The sequence below is a fragment of the Diceros bicornis genome, chromosome 16 (genome assembly GCF_020826845.1).
Source record: "Diceros bicornis minor isolate mBicDic1 chromosome 16, mDicBic1.mat.cur, whole genome shotgun sequence".
Taxonomy (NCBI): Eukaryota; Metazoa; Chordata; class Mammalia; order Perissodactyla; family Rhinocerotidae; genus Diceros; species Diceros bicornis.
The window spans coordinates 57,594,506-57,612,272 of record NC_080755.1 but is presented as its reverse complement, the minus strand read 5'-3'; positions in this window follow the sequence as shown (position 1 = coordinate 57,612,272).

Sequence of the window (17,767 nt, the reverse complement as noted above, 5' to 3'; positions counted from 1 at the left end):
AGGATAGTTCTAAGTTCTTCTGATGTGACGTGGATTCCAGGAGTATTTTTCACTTAGAAGCAAAAAGACAAAGTAAGTTGAATTAGAATAGGAAGACTAAAACATATTTAGTTTTGTAAGAAAGGCCAACTTAAAACTTTTCATGTATGTAATCAATCTCCTTTAAAAAATTCATAGAAACTAACAAAGAAGCAGAGACTATTCAGAAGTCTTATTCATTATAGCAGAACATTTCTTGTAACTCAGTACCAATGTCAGCATCTGACCATTTTCGGAAATCAAAATATAGGATGTTAACATACATTTTTAACAGTGCTATTCCTCCCAGGATTCTCTGGAATTTGAACTAGACTAAGAGTATTGCTATGATCAATGGCCGCTCACCTTTTCAAATCATAAAACACTTCACCACCACAGCTGATTTGTTATAATAATATCCTTTGCAATGACATGACATTTTAGAATACAGTTGACCATGAGAGTACCAATTGCGAATCCCTCTGTTATCTGATGGTATTATTTAGCCAGATCTTCTACTTAGCTTGTATACAGCTTGTACACACACACGCACACATTATATACACATATATGAAACTACATGTACACGTAGAAGTATATGACTCCATATGCATGTATATTTCAAATGATTATCTACTATATGCATACATATTTTATAAATATGTGTGTATATATATACATCTATTCTGAATCATCTTAATGTAACCTCAACTGAAAAGAAACTGTGAACTCTTACATTCTCCCCTTGGTAAATAAACTCAAGCCCCCAGGGATTGTTTCTTAGACAACACCTTCATCAGAGTTGCCAACAGCCTAATTGTAACTTATTTTTAACAGGTAATTACCTGGTAGGTTATTTTTCCCTTCCAGGCTGTAATTTTTTTAAATCAAAGAGCATCTCTTTCATTTTATGTTCCACATGACCAGCAAAGGACTAGGTACGTATGAAGGGAACACAATTTTTTTTTTTTTTTGTGAGGAAGATCAGCCTGAGCTAATATCCGATGACAATCCTCCTCCTTTTTTGCTGAGAAAGATTGGTCCCGGGCTAACATCTGTGCCCATCTTCCTCTACTTTATATGGGACGCCGCCACAGCATGGCTTGACAAGCGGTGCGTTGGTGCGCGCCCAGGATCCGGACCTGCAAACACCAGGACGCCAAAGCGAAGCACGGGCACTTAACAACTACGCCGGCCCCAAAGGAACACAAATTTTAATTGGTAGAAAGAAAGGAGGGAGAGAGGAAGGAAGGAAAAGATGAAAACAGGATAGAAGTCTTTATGTGCTCTGTCTCTACCGTACAGGGCCCATAAATCTATACTAGTCCTTGGACTAGGATAAAATTGAACCTTCAGGAAGAATATTCAAACAATACTCTCGAAAGTTTTTATTAATTCCAGAACTTTCTTCAGTCTCTTGTGACACAGGGGGAGGAGAAAGGAAACATAATATCAAGGCCAATAAGTAAGAACCTAAGCTATTTAGGAAAAAAGAATCTCTCTGTAAGGACACCTCCCTACTCTACAATCTGCATCTTCCTCTTCCACACGCCTATCTTCCAAATCGCCATCTCTCTTTAGTTGTATTTCTCTCCACATTGTGACTTGAGGTTGGGGAATTTATAGTGTAAATATGCAATACAAACTCCAAAACAAAGTCTCTCCAAGTTTTCTAGTTCCAAATGAGGGAAAAATTGTCCTCTCTGAATGTGTTAATACCTGCCTTGCTCAAGAGCAATCACTTACCTTCCAATTAAAAACAAAACAAAACAAACAACAACAAAAGAAATAGAAAGTAGACTTGCAGGTACCAAACCCAGGCAGCAATATCGGTCAGTGTATGGGGTCTGTGTGTAAGAGACAAAGTTGATTAAGCAATAGTGAAACAGTGGATTCGACTCAGGAACATCAGACATCTCAGTCATCACAGCCACCAGCCTGGGGTTCTCCCTCTCTCCGGAGGGATTTCAGTCAGCCTGGGACTATGATCTTGTACCTCATCCAAACAGCCACAGCAGCAAAAGGCTGAGGTAAAAACCTTGACGTCCTTGTTTGAGGTGATTATTCTTCCAGGGCTAATGATCAGAAAACTAGCAGAGTGATTACAGAATAATGGACTTCTGTATTTCGCCTGTTGTATAAAAGCTGGTGAAAATTGGTTTTCTTTGCATTTAATTAAACTATTTGATATACTGTGACCAGTGTAGCTACAAGAAGATGTGCTCACCTGCTTGATTCTTTCAGTTTCTCACCAAACATTGACTGATTATATGCACGAGAAATTTTGCTGGTGATTCTAAGGGATACATAAAACAAGCAAATATATAAATTGTATTGTCTTCAAGCTCTTGGGATATAATATAAAAACATAGGAAATTATAATACATTTCTGAATAATATATACACAAATAGATACTAATTATCTCACTAACTAGACCTTTGTACTATAACAAGTCCGGATTAAGGCACATGGGAATTCAAAGGAGGATTTTATAGTTTTCAGTTTAGAAATATAAATTAAAGTTTATGTTAAATGTGGAATTTGAGTTAGAGAGAAGGAATAGTTTGAATTACAGTTTGAAAAAAAGATACTCCAGACAAAGAGGACAGCAGGAGAAAAAGCACACAGAAAAATTTCACTTTTGATTCAAAATAGCTTGTAGTTTAGTAGGACTAGAGTGTGTGCGATATAATGGCAAATAATGAGAAAATCATTTAAAAAGTTTGTTGGGTTCAGAGCATGGAAGAATGAATAATATATATGGGCATCATTCTATAGGCAATGAGGAGACATTAAATATTTTTGAACAAATGAGTTGCACAGTAAGTGCTGGTCTTCAGGAAATTAATCTGGCCACCAGCTCTGGGAAAGTACACTCAGAATAGAGAAAGATGAGAAAGAGAGAAGAGTTGAGAGGCTACTGTAGCTTCCCAGAGTTTCTGGAAGGAAGAGGGGAGAGTAGTTAGTAGATGAATAAGAGATATTTTGGATGTAGAACAAATAATATCTTACAAATGAACAGAGGTGGGACTAAAAGAGAAAACAATCCAAATGAGGACAAACAACTAAACTTCTGGCCAAAATGTATTTTTTAGAAGCAACAGATTCTGTCAAAAGAAGTGTGATGTTCCTGAGAGATAAAAGAGATCCACATTGACACTGAGAACTTGACACCAGTGTTATATTAAATATGTTGAAATTAATTATTGCTTTTGAACAAGGAATTAAGAGCCCTACTTGCAATGTTTTTCCATTTGTCTTCCTGAGATTGGAAAAATAGACATCATTTTGTATCAATTTCCTTAAGATTGGATAGAGTGGTATAGAAAAACAAAGTGTGATTTCTCTTCTGCATGTAGAAATTCTAAACCTCAAAAATTTATCAAAGGGACTTCTGGACAAAGATATTATCCAGTTTTATTAATTTTGTTTTTCACGTTTGGGTCTGTCAACTCAGCTGCTTAGCAATAGGTGAAGATTCAGTCTGGGTAAAAGTGAGATTAACCTTCGGAGAACGTGCAGAATGATTGTGCTCCCTTTCTTTACCTACAATCTCTTTTCTCCCCCATATCGGCATCCAGCTGCCCACCAATACCACGTGCTCTCATGCAGTCCTTTGACTACCCAGGCCCCTTCTCTATAAGGCTTTCCCAGGAACTGTATTCCCTTGGAAGCACCTAATACTCTGGACTTTTCCTAAATACAGGTCTCCATCGGCATGTGTCTACAGTTTTTCCAGACTCCCAGGGCCTGGCTTCCTGCGCTACGAGAGATGCTTACAAGGAAAGCCAATCAACTCTGACTACTCACTGATTTAAAAAAAAAAAGAGACTGAGGGGCAGGCCCGGTGGAGCAAGCGCACTCCACTGCCGCGGCCTGGGGTTCGCCAGTTTGGATCCTGGGCACCCCCTGGCGCACCGCTTGTCAAGCCATGCTGTGGTGGCGTCCCATATAAAGTAGAGGAAGATGGGCACGGATGTTAGCCCAGGGCGAGTCTCCCTCAGCAAAAAAGAGGAGGATTGGCAGATGTTAGCTCAGGGCAGATCTTCCTCACACAAAAAAAAAAGAGAAAGAGAGACTGAAAGAATATATCCCCAAATGTTGAGAGTCGTTATTGCTGAGGGTGAGGGAGAAGGGTGTGAAATACATGGTGTGTGTATGTGGGTGTGTGCACGGGTGCTCTCGTGTGTGTCCATGTGTGCTGTGGGGGCTCTAGAAAAATTCAAAGGCATAAACTTCAAAAATCAAATAAGCTAGCTTAAGAATATACAAAAGCAGCTTGGAAACTTAGGAAGGGAGTGCAGACAGCATTGGTATAGCACGATAGTTAAATTCAGTTTAGATTAAACCGCCTGGGCACTCTGTTCTAATCCTTACTGACTATCTGAAGTATATGGCAAGTTACTTAAACTGAATAGTTCTGTTACTTTATCCACAAAATAGGTAAGATAATAGTATTAATCCACACTCTTATTTGGGAGGAGGATTAAATTAGATACTACACACTTCTCACTCAAAGACACTGGCTGGTACATCTTAAGCCATCAATAGTCATTAGCTCTTCTCTTTGTCATGGTAGATTACTTTGGTTTTCTTTTTTCTCTCTCTCCTTCCTCCTCCTTCTTCTCTTCTTCATCTCATGGTAAAGGATTGGTTTTGAGTCATTTGCTCTCACAAATCCTCCCCTATGCCTAACGGTGGTGAGATAGTAGGGACTATCCCAATCTCGGGGTAAAATTTTCCACCACAGAACAGAGCAAAATTAATTGACCCCTAAGGGATTTCTTTTCTGCAAGTAAATTTGGCTAAGTATTATGTTATTTATTTTTCTTTAGAAAATAATTCATTATACATGCTCATTTGAAATAACCAAGATATAAGAATACATTTTATACAATTTAAATGTTAAATCAAATTAGGTTACACTTATCCTTGTCACCACCCAGCTCTTTCCTATGGGCATATTCAATATGCATACGTTTATAATATTGTGGGTAGAGTTTTCTGCTCTACAGTTAACCTACATCCCATGCCATGTATACTTTATCCTTTTTTTTTTTTTTTTTTTGTATGTTAGATGCTGTGGGAACGAAAAGAAAACTCAAAGTCGGAACTGCCTTCTTTTCCTTTGTCCCACCACCACCTGCCTATTTTGAGCTGCCCTGCTCCCTGCCAAACATCTAATCAATTTCACAGACTTGTTCTTTACGGCCTGCCTCATCTTTTCCAGTACACACGCAAACACATAAACAAATGTACTGACTTGTGTATAAGGTGTTGTTTTGTAACCGTGAGAGTATACTGTACGTATACTGAGTATACATGTATAATGAGATGTTGCCTCTCATTTTTCTCACTTAATACATTACGGAATGCCCCCATCCGCCGGGCCAGCTGGTATAGTTCTAATGCATTGTCTGTAATGACTGATTAATCTGCCGTTGCCTGAATGGGCCACATTTATTCAACAGATTTATTAGTGGACCCTATCATTTTTAATTTTATGCCTCTACGAATAATGCTGTGATAAACATTCTTACAGGTATTATCCACATGTCCTGGATTTTTTTCCTATGGAAGTATTACTCTGAGAGGGAATCCAGAGAAAATAATATGATTGCTCCTGGAAAATGTATTTAAATTAAAAAAAAAAAAGAGATTTATGGGAAAATATTTTGGATGATATGGTAGATGTACAGGGTAAAGGAGGAGACATTCATAAGGAAAGCAGTACTCAGTTTCAGGAGGATATTGAAAAAAGGCTGAGAGAGGAGCTTACTCTTAAGCTCTTCTAGCTTGGTTAGAACAGTGGTGAGATGCTCAACTTGAAGACAAAGGAAAAGTCCAGGCAGTGGAAGTAGAACGAGGAAAGGCAGGGAGCCCTTGTATATTTGAGGTGTGATGAGTAGCTCATGATAACTGAAGTAAAGTGGAAGACACAGATGAAGAGGTCTGTTGGGTTTATAGCCTGGATTGTTTTGAATAGAATAATAAGGAATTTGCACTTTCTGCTGCAGCAAAAGGGAAGTGAAACATCTGATATGATTTTTGTTTTATAAAGTTTAGTCTATTATTTAAAAAGATATTTACCAAAAAGAAACCCAACTCAGTGTTCTTATCAGTCGTCATAGAAATGCAGAGTACACTATGAAATAGTTTCCTTTTTTCATAATACATTGTAAAGGTATAGCAAAATAATGGATTTCATGCTGTTGGAAAATAAGTCGCTATCTTTCTGGAATGCAAGTTAGGAATTTACATTGATTGCATGAAAAGTGCACAACCTCTTTGAGCCAGTAATTCCCCTTCTAGGAATGTGTCTTAATTAAATAATTACCGCTACATATAAAGATTTAGCTCTAAGTTTTCTCATCATAACGTTTTTTCATAACAAAAAATAGGAGCAAACCAAACATTTAAAAATGGTGAAGTGGTAAAATAAATTATGGTATATTCAAATAATGGAATATTAGGTAGTCATTTAAATAACATTAGAGAAGATTTAATTGTATGGAATAAATATTTGTGATATACTGCAAAGTGGAACATGAGTTCACCAAAATTTCAGCATTAACATTTAAAATATAAATATTTAAAATAAATAAATATATAGAGACATATATATTTGTTTGTTTGTGTGTGTCTATATATATACACACACATATATAATATATATCTACTTATATACATTATAAATATGATATTTATGAAGCAAAGCCTGGAAAGACACACACCAAATTTATTTATCTTTATTTTTATTTCATGATTCTTTATAATTAAGATGTGATACTCTCAAAATCACACAGAAACAGTGACTGCTACCCATAAATGCATCTTTAAATATAGAAATATATATACCATAGTGTGAAAGATGTATTGGGAAGAAACTAAAATGGGGGCCATATGTAGACTCTCCACATGACAGACAACGATGGTCTGAATTAAGGCTAATTAGAGGAGTTGAAAAGGAGAAGAAACTACAATGTATGGTAAGACAATGCCCTAAAAAATAAATTTAATTTAAAATTACTAGCTGGAGAATCAAGAGAAGATATAAAATTGGCCTTGAGTTGTAGGATACCAGGAACAAAGAATTTTCCATCTAGTTTTTTCAAAATACAATGTTCCATGAATCTTATGTGTTCACTTATGTTTGGTCTCTACACCTGCATTTCCATTTTGGCTAAGTGGTGGCCTTTGTGATGTATGGCACTATCTTGGTCCTCATTAACTTTGTCCTTGTGCCTGAGAATCAGTAGAGCTGAAGAACATGTCATTGAATGAGGCCCACTACCCACTACCATGTAAGAAAACACATTCACAGCTTCTGGGGATTGGGACATGGATATCTTTGGGGGCCATTACTCAGCCTACCAAAGAGCCCAATAGACAGCTGTAAGTAGGAGACTGCAAAGAGAGAGAGCATTTCAAGGGAAAGCTATTAGCTGATACAGAAAAAAACAACATGTAGCTCCACAAAGTGCTGGAAAAAGTTAAGTTTCTAGCCTATAGAAGAAAATACAAAAGAAACCATGCCCTGCTTGCCATTAAGTATACATATATATTATATACAAATCCCACTTAGAACACTTACTAGTTGTGTTACCTTTAGGAAATCACTGTTAAACATGTCCGATTCCAAAGCTAAACTTCTTAACACTTACTTCCAATCACCTCTCTGATATAATTGATAAGTATTTCTTGAGCTATGAATAACTGCAAAGCATCATGCAGCAGATCGTAAAATGACCCTAATCTTCATGTACACAAAGGTGCAATCTTAATAAAATTAGATTTAAATAATCACCAAATGGATGGGCACTCATTTTCTGAAGAAGCACAAAGGAAGAACTAATTTAGTACTGGTCTAGTCTTCCTCCCCTTGCCCTATCATAATGAATAGCACTCATCAAGGTAGGGACAGGGGAGTACTTCTCACATCCCTCACTTAGTCACTTCTGATATCTACTCTAATACCAAATACTGTGAAATTTACTTCCTGATTATTCCTAGAATTCGTCTGCCTATATCATGTAAACTGCCACTATTCTAGTCAAGTTACCATTATTTCCCACCTAGATGGTGGAAAACATTCACACATCCATTCTAGCTCAGTCAAGCTGAGCTTCTGCAAGTTCAAGTCTTATCAAGTACCACCCTATGTAATCACTTCTGTTACTCCTGAAGACCAAAATACTGCACGTGTCCTACCAGGCCCTCAAGGATCTGGCCCTGGACTGCATCAGTGGCATCATGATGTGCAAAATTGTCCTTATTCTCTGTGCTTCAACCACACAAGGCATTTTCAAGTGCTTAACCATTTGGCCTCCACTTCGTCTTCCTGGAATGACTTTTCCTGTTCTTTCTCTAGTTAATTCTTTTTACTTTAGAACTTCACTCAATTATCACTCTTCAGGGATATCACTCTTCTAGTCTTTGACCTCGCTAGAGCCTCAAAGTATTGTTCATCTCTTATTCATAGCATTATTGGTAACTGCACTTAAATAATCTATTGTGCAATTAATGGTTTGATTAATTACACAAACATGAGGCTGTAAGCTCCATGACTGCAAAAACTATCACTACTTTATTTCAGAATTTTGTCTCCAGTGCCTCAGACATATTTGATGATCAGTAAGTACTTTTGAAAGACTGAATAGCTCAAAGAATAATTAAAACTTTTCTATGTAGAGTGAGAGATAGGTACGTAAAACGTGTCTAGTCAGAGTAAGAACTGTCATTTGAAGCTTAAGTGTAAAGAGTCAAATAAATCTAGTTAAAAATAATAAAAGGAGAAATGTTGCTCATAGACAGAGATACTACACAACGGGAAAAACATAGTCTGAAGACTATGGCAGAAGCAAAAAGTCACTGAGCATAGATTTTAGTCAGGATTATCAATGTATAAATGTACGAATTTGAGCACTCCAGCGTGAAAAATTAACTAAAGTGTCTCTGCTCCAGAGATATCTTTATTTAGCCAATAATTTATTAGCACAGCTGATTCTAGTGGAATCCAAAAGGATGCAAAATAGAAAAAATATTAAATTTCTTGCACAGCCTTTCATTTAAGCTAAGGGAATTGAGAATAAAAAAATGACACATTTTGATGAAAAACTGGCCATGTAGTGGCAGAGGTGTGATCAAATACAGCTTAAATGCAGCGTTAACACTTCTTTAAAATCTTCGAGCATCTTATAAGACTTGATTGAATTATAAAATTAATGGTTTATAAACCTATTATTGAGTTAAATGAAACATCTACGAGCACGTTTAAAGCAGTTATTTCCTGATCTCTTCTGAGCTTATTCACCAAAGGACCACTTGAATGCATTTCTAATCAACTACAAATTCAAATGTGAAATGATCATTTGGTCTATTTAAAAAAAAATATAGTGGGCTTTCCAAACATACCATTGTTGTTACACTTAGAGTCCAGTGAGGAAAATACTAGCAAGACCTACTGCTAAGTTTCCTTTGCTTGTACTTTTAGTGGTTATACTTAAGGATATCTAATCAAATATGTTTAAATGTTTCAAAGAGTTCTAGCTTTGAAAAAAAATAACAATTTCTCTAAATCTTAACAGGGTAGATTGATGGGAAAATTACAGACAAACTTCTTTTTTTTCTAAATTACTTTTCTTTTCTAATATATTTCCGAAGGCATAATTTGGAGGGAGTGTTGAAAAGTAAGTCAATTCTTAGACCCATTCTGAAATGCACGTAGAGAAGTGTTTAAGAACAATCGTAATAAAGGTGATTCTAAGAATGCTACTTTCTTGCTGCATTGACAACAGTGTTATTTTGGTGAATGAAAGTTATACTTTCTGTAATGCACGTAGAGAAGTATATAAGAACACTTGTAATAAAGATGTTTCTAAGAATGATAAAATAAAAAGTCAAATGTCAATGATCATTTTTGAGGTTGCCTACTATTATCTACAAAGGAATCAGTGAAAAAAAGAAAAGAATGAAAGAAAATATCTGCCAATATTTAAAGCTGTAATTAGCATAAATTATGAAGTATTAAAAGGAAAAATAAAATATAATAATAATGTTCCTGTATTAAAATTTATAGCCTTAGGATAAAAGCTGTAATTTTGTAATTTGAACTCTAATCTCAAATTGTGATCATAGATTTTATGATGATAATTATAATAATCACTATTCCCTCTCATAATTTTTATACAAAAACATTAACCTAAATAATATTATAGTGAACAAATTATGGTATTTTAAAATTTTTATGTTTCTCAGATAATGAACACAGAAATCAAATGTAAAAATAAAAATTAAAAATAATAAACATATTAAGTTAGTAAAAATGAAGAAAATCATTTATATACCTATATTAAATTTGTATAAAGAGCCAAAAGTTGGATAGCTAGCATGTGAAGTTGCTATTTCTTGTATAAACTCACATACGTATTACACATATTATAAACAAAACATACACATATAGTTGCAACTTAAGTTTTAAAACCAGCACATTTTGATGTGAGAAAATGTGCATATCAAAGTTGATAACATATACCTCCATTAAGTCAAAAAAACTTCTGTTAAACTGAAGAGATTTACCCCTAGAGGAAGCTGCAATTCAAAAGTGATTAAAAAGAATAAATATTCTTTTGAAAGAATGAATAAGATATTCATTCAATATAATGTTCACTTTAAAAAAGAGAGACACTCCAGTAAAACCATCAAATGAAGCAGTCCTGGAAAGACTGTGATCTTCAACCATATACATTTAATGTGCTAATAAGTACTAAATAGTGAGATTAATGTTGAATATAATGAATGTAGGTATTAAAAGTGGACTTGATCTTAAAATTTTAGAATCATAAACTTGGTTCCACAGTACTTAGTTTCATTCTTAAATAAGGCTGACCTAGACTCTCTCTCTCTCTGTCCCCTCCATGTATATATAAATATATATATGTATATATGCTTATGTATATAAGCTTATGTACAAATACAGAGAGAGAGAGAGGATTTGCAGGGTTCAAAGTGTTACCCAACTACAAGGGAGAGAAGTTGTCTAGATTGGAAGATAAAAATCCATATTGATAATGATTTGTTAAGAGACAAGTAGCTACTACTAAGTGTTGAAATTTCCTATAGCATAAGATCTTATATTTATGCCTGCCATATTATATAATATTTTTTGTAATTTTTACTTTGTTTAACTCTCCCACTACTCTGTGGGTCCTTTACGAGCAGAAACTGTCCACCTCCCAGAGCTAAGCACAAAGCCTGACATATGTTAGATCCTTTAAAATGTGTATTAGAGCCAGGCTTGATGGCCTAGTGGCTAAAGTTTGGTGCACTCTGCTTTGGTAGCCAGGGTTTGGCTCCTGGGTGCGGAATCACACCACTCGTCTGTCAGTAGCCATGCTGTGGCGGTGCCTTACATAGAAGAACTAGAAGGACTTTCAACTAGAATATACAACTGCATACTGGGGCATTGGGAAGGAAAGACAAAAGAGAGAAGAAGATTGGCAACAGATGTTAGTTAGGGCAAATCTTTCCCAGCAAAGAAAAAAAGCATATTAAATTGAATTGAATTAAATTAAATTAATTTGAGTTGAATTAGAAGTACTGGTAACTTTAAGATGTTATCCTAACAGAAAAATTTCATGACGGTCTAGGTCTAGGGACAGGCAATGGATATAAAAGCAGTTGGGTATCAGAACTGGCATACAAGGTGGGACAACATGTGGGCTTGTTCTGTGGGTTAGGGAGGACTCATATCAGGAACATAGAAGAAGCAAAGATGAAGTTGAAGTTGAACTAAAACTTGACACAGAGATGAGTTTTCTTAGTCTTAAGGTAGACTTCATCCAATCTCTAAACCCTTAACAAAATCAATAACAAATTCTGTAGTTCCCACTGAGCCTGAGATAAAATTTGTATGGCTCCATGTTGACAAGGGACACAAAGTGGGATAGGAATCAGGTAAGATATATAAGGAAACATGTCTTTGTAGCTTAGCCCTTTGGTTTCACTTCTGGCAGCTATAGTATGATCAGGGTATAAACAAGAAAAGATAACTACTCTAAATTTTCAAGCAGAAGGATTTCAATATAAGATGTTGCTTACATAGGTCATGGAAGGGCTAAAACTCCAAGTCAGGGACAAGGAGGTGACCTGGAGATTAAGAAAAGCAAGAAGCTGCTGCTGTCCTTAGGCTGGAAAGACAAAGCTATTGCTGGAACTAAGGGAGGGGCTCCAGTGTTACTAGAACCAAGAAGTTGAAATCAGGTCACTTCTGTCCATCAAGACCTGGAGCATGGAGGAGATGTAACTGCTGCCAGAGATGCTGCCCAGGATTGAGTGCGAGCTGCTCCCTTTCTCCCATCTTAAGGTCTTCTGTTGTTGCCTTTGACTATACTTAGCCATGGGAGCCCGGGAAGCACACTGCTAAGGCTCAGCCCTGCCGCAATACAAAATGAAATAGGGGAGAGGAAAGGATTGGACCCGGGAACAAAATAGCCAAGATTGTGCACAGCCTGCCATATATTAGCTTATATTATATTATTATTAATTATATCTAATTAGCTTATATTCTCAGTATTCTCTGCATATAAACTCTTGTATAAGAGCCTCTAATAATAATTATAATTATTATATTATTAATTATATCTAATTAGCTTATATTCTCAGTATTCTCTGCACATAAACTCTTGTATAAGAGCCTCTAATAATTATTATAATTATTATATTATTAATTATATCTAATTAGCTTATATTCTTAGTATTCTCTGCATATAAACTCTTGTATAAGAGCCTCATACTTCCATCATGTTGCAATTGTCAATTCTATAGGAAATGTGAATAGCCTTTTAACAAACAGTGCCGAGATAATGGGATATCCACACGCAAAAGAATGTACATGTACATGAAAATTAACTCAAAATGGATCGTTGACTTAAGTGTAAGAGCTAAAATTATACAATTTTTAAACGAAAACAGAGGAGTAAGTCTTTGTGGCCTTGAGTTAGAGAACGGTTTCTTAGAAACAATACCAAAAAGCAGAAGCAACAAGAGAAAAAAGTAGATAATTTGGCTTCATTGAAATTAAAAATTTTTTGCTTCAAAGAATACCATCAAGAAAGTGCAAAGATGGCATATAGAATGAGAGAAAATATTTGCAATCATATATCTGATAAGGGACTTGTATCTAGAATATATAAAGAACTCTTAAAACACAGCAATAGAAAGACAAATAACCTAATTAGAAAATTATTGGAAGAGACAGTTGTCCAAAGAAGTTATACAAGTAAGCACAATATACAATGTATAAGTATGACATACAATAAGCACATGGAAAGATACTCAATATCATTAGTCATTAAGGAAATGAGAATTAAAACTATGAGATACCACTTCATCCCCACTAAGATGGCTAAAATAGAAAAGATAGCCAATAACAAGTGTTAGTGAAGAAATGGAGAAATTGTAACCCTCATACATTGCTATTGAGAATATAAAATGGTGCAGAGGCTTTTGAAAAAATATTTGGCACTGTCTCAAAAATTTAAACTACAGTTACCATAAGATCCATCAGTTCTACTCCAAGCTATATATCAACGAGAATTGAAAATTTATGTCCACACAAAAGCTGGACACTATTGTTCATAGTAGTACTATTCATAATAGCCCATATTGTCTATCAACTAAGGAATAGGTAAACAAAATTTGATTTATTCATACAATGGAGTATTATCAGGCCATAAAAATAAATGAAGCATTGATACATGCTATCACATGGATAAACCTTGAAAATATTATGCTAAGTGCAAACAGCTAGTCAAAAAAGAGCACATATTGTATGATTTCATTTATATGCAGTATATGAAATAGGTAAATTTATAGAGACGGAAAGTATATGTTTGTTCATCTAAAGCTGGGAGGAGAGAAGTGCCCCCATTCAACAATGGGGCATGAGGAGGGACTACTAATGGGTACAAGGTTTCTTTTGGGGTATTGAAATGATTGATAGTAGTGATGGTCGCACAACAATATGAATATAAAACCACTGAATTGCACACTTTAAAGGTTGAATTTTACAATATATGAATTACATCTCAATAAAGCTGTTAAAAGAGGCCATTTGACATTTCCAGATTAAAAAAACAAAATCTTTTGAGTCTCCTCCATCAAAAAGCTGTTGTTCATGCTTCAGTAACCTATAATAGCTAAGATCATATTTTGAAAACTGTGCCAAAAGCAGATTAAAACAAAGTGTTTGATTTTAACAAGTACACATTGCATATGAAGATAGACACATTCAGGATGGGCTTGTTTAAATCCTCACCTATGATGTTGCTATAAAAATCAGCCAAATTTATGGGGGGAAAAAATGAACGTTTGCTTGTGTCTGACAACATATTGCTATGCACCATTATTTAATCAGATGCCTATCTCCATTTATTTTTATAACCCCTCTCTTCATTTTCTTCATGGTTAAATTGCATGATCTGTGTTGTTATGCTTCAGGAAGAACCATCTGTTGTGTAATTATCACCAGGGACTAACCATTATCTCAAGGTGCAGAAATTCAGCATTATAGATGATATGAATGCATAATTTATTACGCCTATGTACCTAATTGAAAACTCAAATGTATCCAGTTAGAACTATATTTGATCAAGAATTCTGTGCTTTGAGAACTTGCATTTTTCTCTCAAACTTGTGAACAAAGTAACTTTTAAACTGCAAAATTTACTGAGCAAAATTTAAAAAATGGGAGATTTCTTGGCTTTGAACCAATTGCACTCAACTCAAAAATTAAAGGCAGAAAAATGTCTATGAAAAATAGGAAATATTATATTCATTGGCATATAGTCATATGTGACTTTGAAGCTTTATTACTGATTAGGAGCAGAAAAGACAATTATAATAATATGTGACAATGCCAATCAGAATATAGGTAGCAATACTCTCCACAGTGTTTTTTTTTTCGTTCTTAACAACTGCAGAAGCTAGAAGGAAGAAAAAACAATAATAAGGATAATAGTTAACTACTGAGGATATTTTCTATTATATTCTCATTTTAGTCCCTAGACACATTTTTCTGAGTCTATTAGGCAAATTGTGTCTCAATAGAAATGTTTCATTTTCATTAAGAACTCTCAGAAAGATATATGAGCTTTTATTTACAAAATATAAAACGAAAATAGAGCATATTCATTTCCATCTGGTACATTGTCTTTAAATATTCCTACTCCCCCAATAACATGGTTTCAAAAATTCATAAGATCTGTAAAATTAACACTTACATGCTGGCTCCAACTTCTTTTCTTATGAGTTACTAAAACCTACACTAAATAAAATTATTTCAGTTTTATACTGTGACATGTAATGTACCCAACAAAAATACATATCTAGTCTGCTCTTGTTATGCTCCTGAATTCTAAGAGCTACTCTCAGGTTGGACACATGTGGTGCAGATATATACCTTTACCATTCCTTGAAGGAGCTCTCTAACCACAGAATTCACATAGATAATAACAGGTTTAATTGAAAAATAATACATGCTCCATAATGTACGTTGTCAAGGAAATGCAAATTAAAACAACAAAGAGATACCTCTATCACACCAATTAGACTGGCCAAAATCTGGAACACTGACAACACCAAGTGCTGGTGAGGATGTGGAGCAACGGGAACTCTCATTCATTGCTGTTGGGAATGCAAAATGGTGCAGCCACTTTGGAGGACAGTTTGGCAGGTTCTTACAAAACTGAACTACTCTTATCATAGGATCCAACAATCATGTTCCCTGGTATTTACTCAAAGGAACTGAAAACTCGTCTCCACACAAAAACCTGCACATTGATGCTTATAGCAGCTTTATTCTTAATTGCCAAAACTTGGAAGCAACCAAAATGTCCTTCAGCAGGTGAATAGGATAAATAAACTGTTCAGATAGTTGAATATTACTCAGCACTAAAAGGCAATAAGCTATCAAGCAATGAAAAGATATAGAGGAAACTTAAATGCATATTACTAAGTGAAAGAAGTCAATCTGAAAAGGCTACCTACTGTATGATTCCTATATGAAATTCTGGAAAAGGCAAAACCATGGAGACAGTAAAAAGACCAACAGTTGTTGGGGTGGGGTTGGGAGAAGCGAAGAATAGGTGGAATACAGAGGATTTTTAAGGCAATGAAACTATTCTGTCTGATACTAGAATGATGGATACATGTTATTATACATTTGTCCAAACCCATAGAATGTACAACACCAAGAGTGAACCCTAAGAGAAACTATGGACTTTGGGTGATAATGATATATCAATGCAGGTTTATCAATTGTAACACATGTGCCACAATCAAACAAAAAAGGTAAGAGATGTTGATAATTGGGAGGCTATGCATGTATGGGGGCAGTAGGTAGACAGGAAATCTCTGTACCTTCCTCTCAATTTCACTATGAACCTAAAACTGCTCTAAAAACAATTGTCATTTTTTAAAAAGTGCACAGTTAATTTTAAGCATATTTATTTAAAATACATAGTTACTAATAATTTATATTGTGCCTTTGCTACTGACTTTTGACTCAACATTACGACTGAATTTGTGAAAACATTAACCAGCTGTTGCTAACGGAAATATTTATGGTCTAGTAGTCCAGTGGTTTTCAGAGTGTGGTCCTGGGATTCTCATTATCAAGATTGTCTGGGAGTCTGTTAGAACTGTAGAATCTCCTGTCCCATCCCAGGCCTTTTGAATTAGAAACTATGGGCTGGGATTGAGCCATCTGTGTTTTAACAAGCCCTCCAGGTGATTTCCATGCACACTAAAGTCTGAGGACCACTAGTCTAGTTTATCTTGACTTCTCTCATCATTAACATCTAGTTTGCCTTCTGTCCACTTGGTGCCCCTTTATGGACACCTTTCACAAGAATGGTCATATCCCTGTGTCAGCAATTAGGTGGCCATCTGTTATGCTTGACTTCCAACTTTGTTTGAACCTCCCCTCAATATTTTGATAGTTCCTACATTGTGCATCCCACCCTCCCAAAGTGGATATCCAAATACTAAATTTCCACACTTCCTTGTTGGTAGTGAAAGGGCATGTTATTTGAGCTATACCAATTAGATGCACTCAAATGAGAATTGGATGTGGGAGGGGGGCAGCGTGAAGTGATGGCCATAAGTAGGTAGATTGGGTCAGTATGGTGGTGCAATATCCAGTTCTTCAGGGTCTGTGGCAGAGCTTCTGATATTCAGTCTGCAGCCTTGTCAATGCCAAGTGGCAGTGATGGCGTTTTTACTAGAAGAGTCTCACTACATGGCTGGGCATAGCTCCTGTGTCCAATTTTGCAGACTAAGTACCACCAAGCCCGGTTCTTTGCCCCTTCTGAAAATTCTGTGAATTTCTCAATTTCCTTTAAAAAAAAAAACTTGCTTCTCAATCTTGCTAGAGTAGATTCTATTTCCAACTAAGAATACTGAATGAAAAGAATATTTGTTATTAATTACTGAAAATTCTCAGTTTTTGGCTGTAATTGGCAGGTGTACTTTATAGTTGGCATCAGCTGTATTTTTAAGTTCTAAATGCTTCTCTCCTTTAAAACACAATAAAAGTGGAATCCTTGCACCATGAGGGACTGCTGCCAATTACTCATGACCAAGGAATAGCTTCTTTGTACTTGCAGTGTGCTTCAAATTTCTGCTGTGCATCTTCCTCAGCAGTCTGTCATCTCCCTGATTACCTCTATTTGTTTCTTCACATTGTTT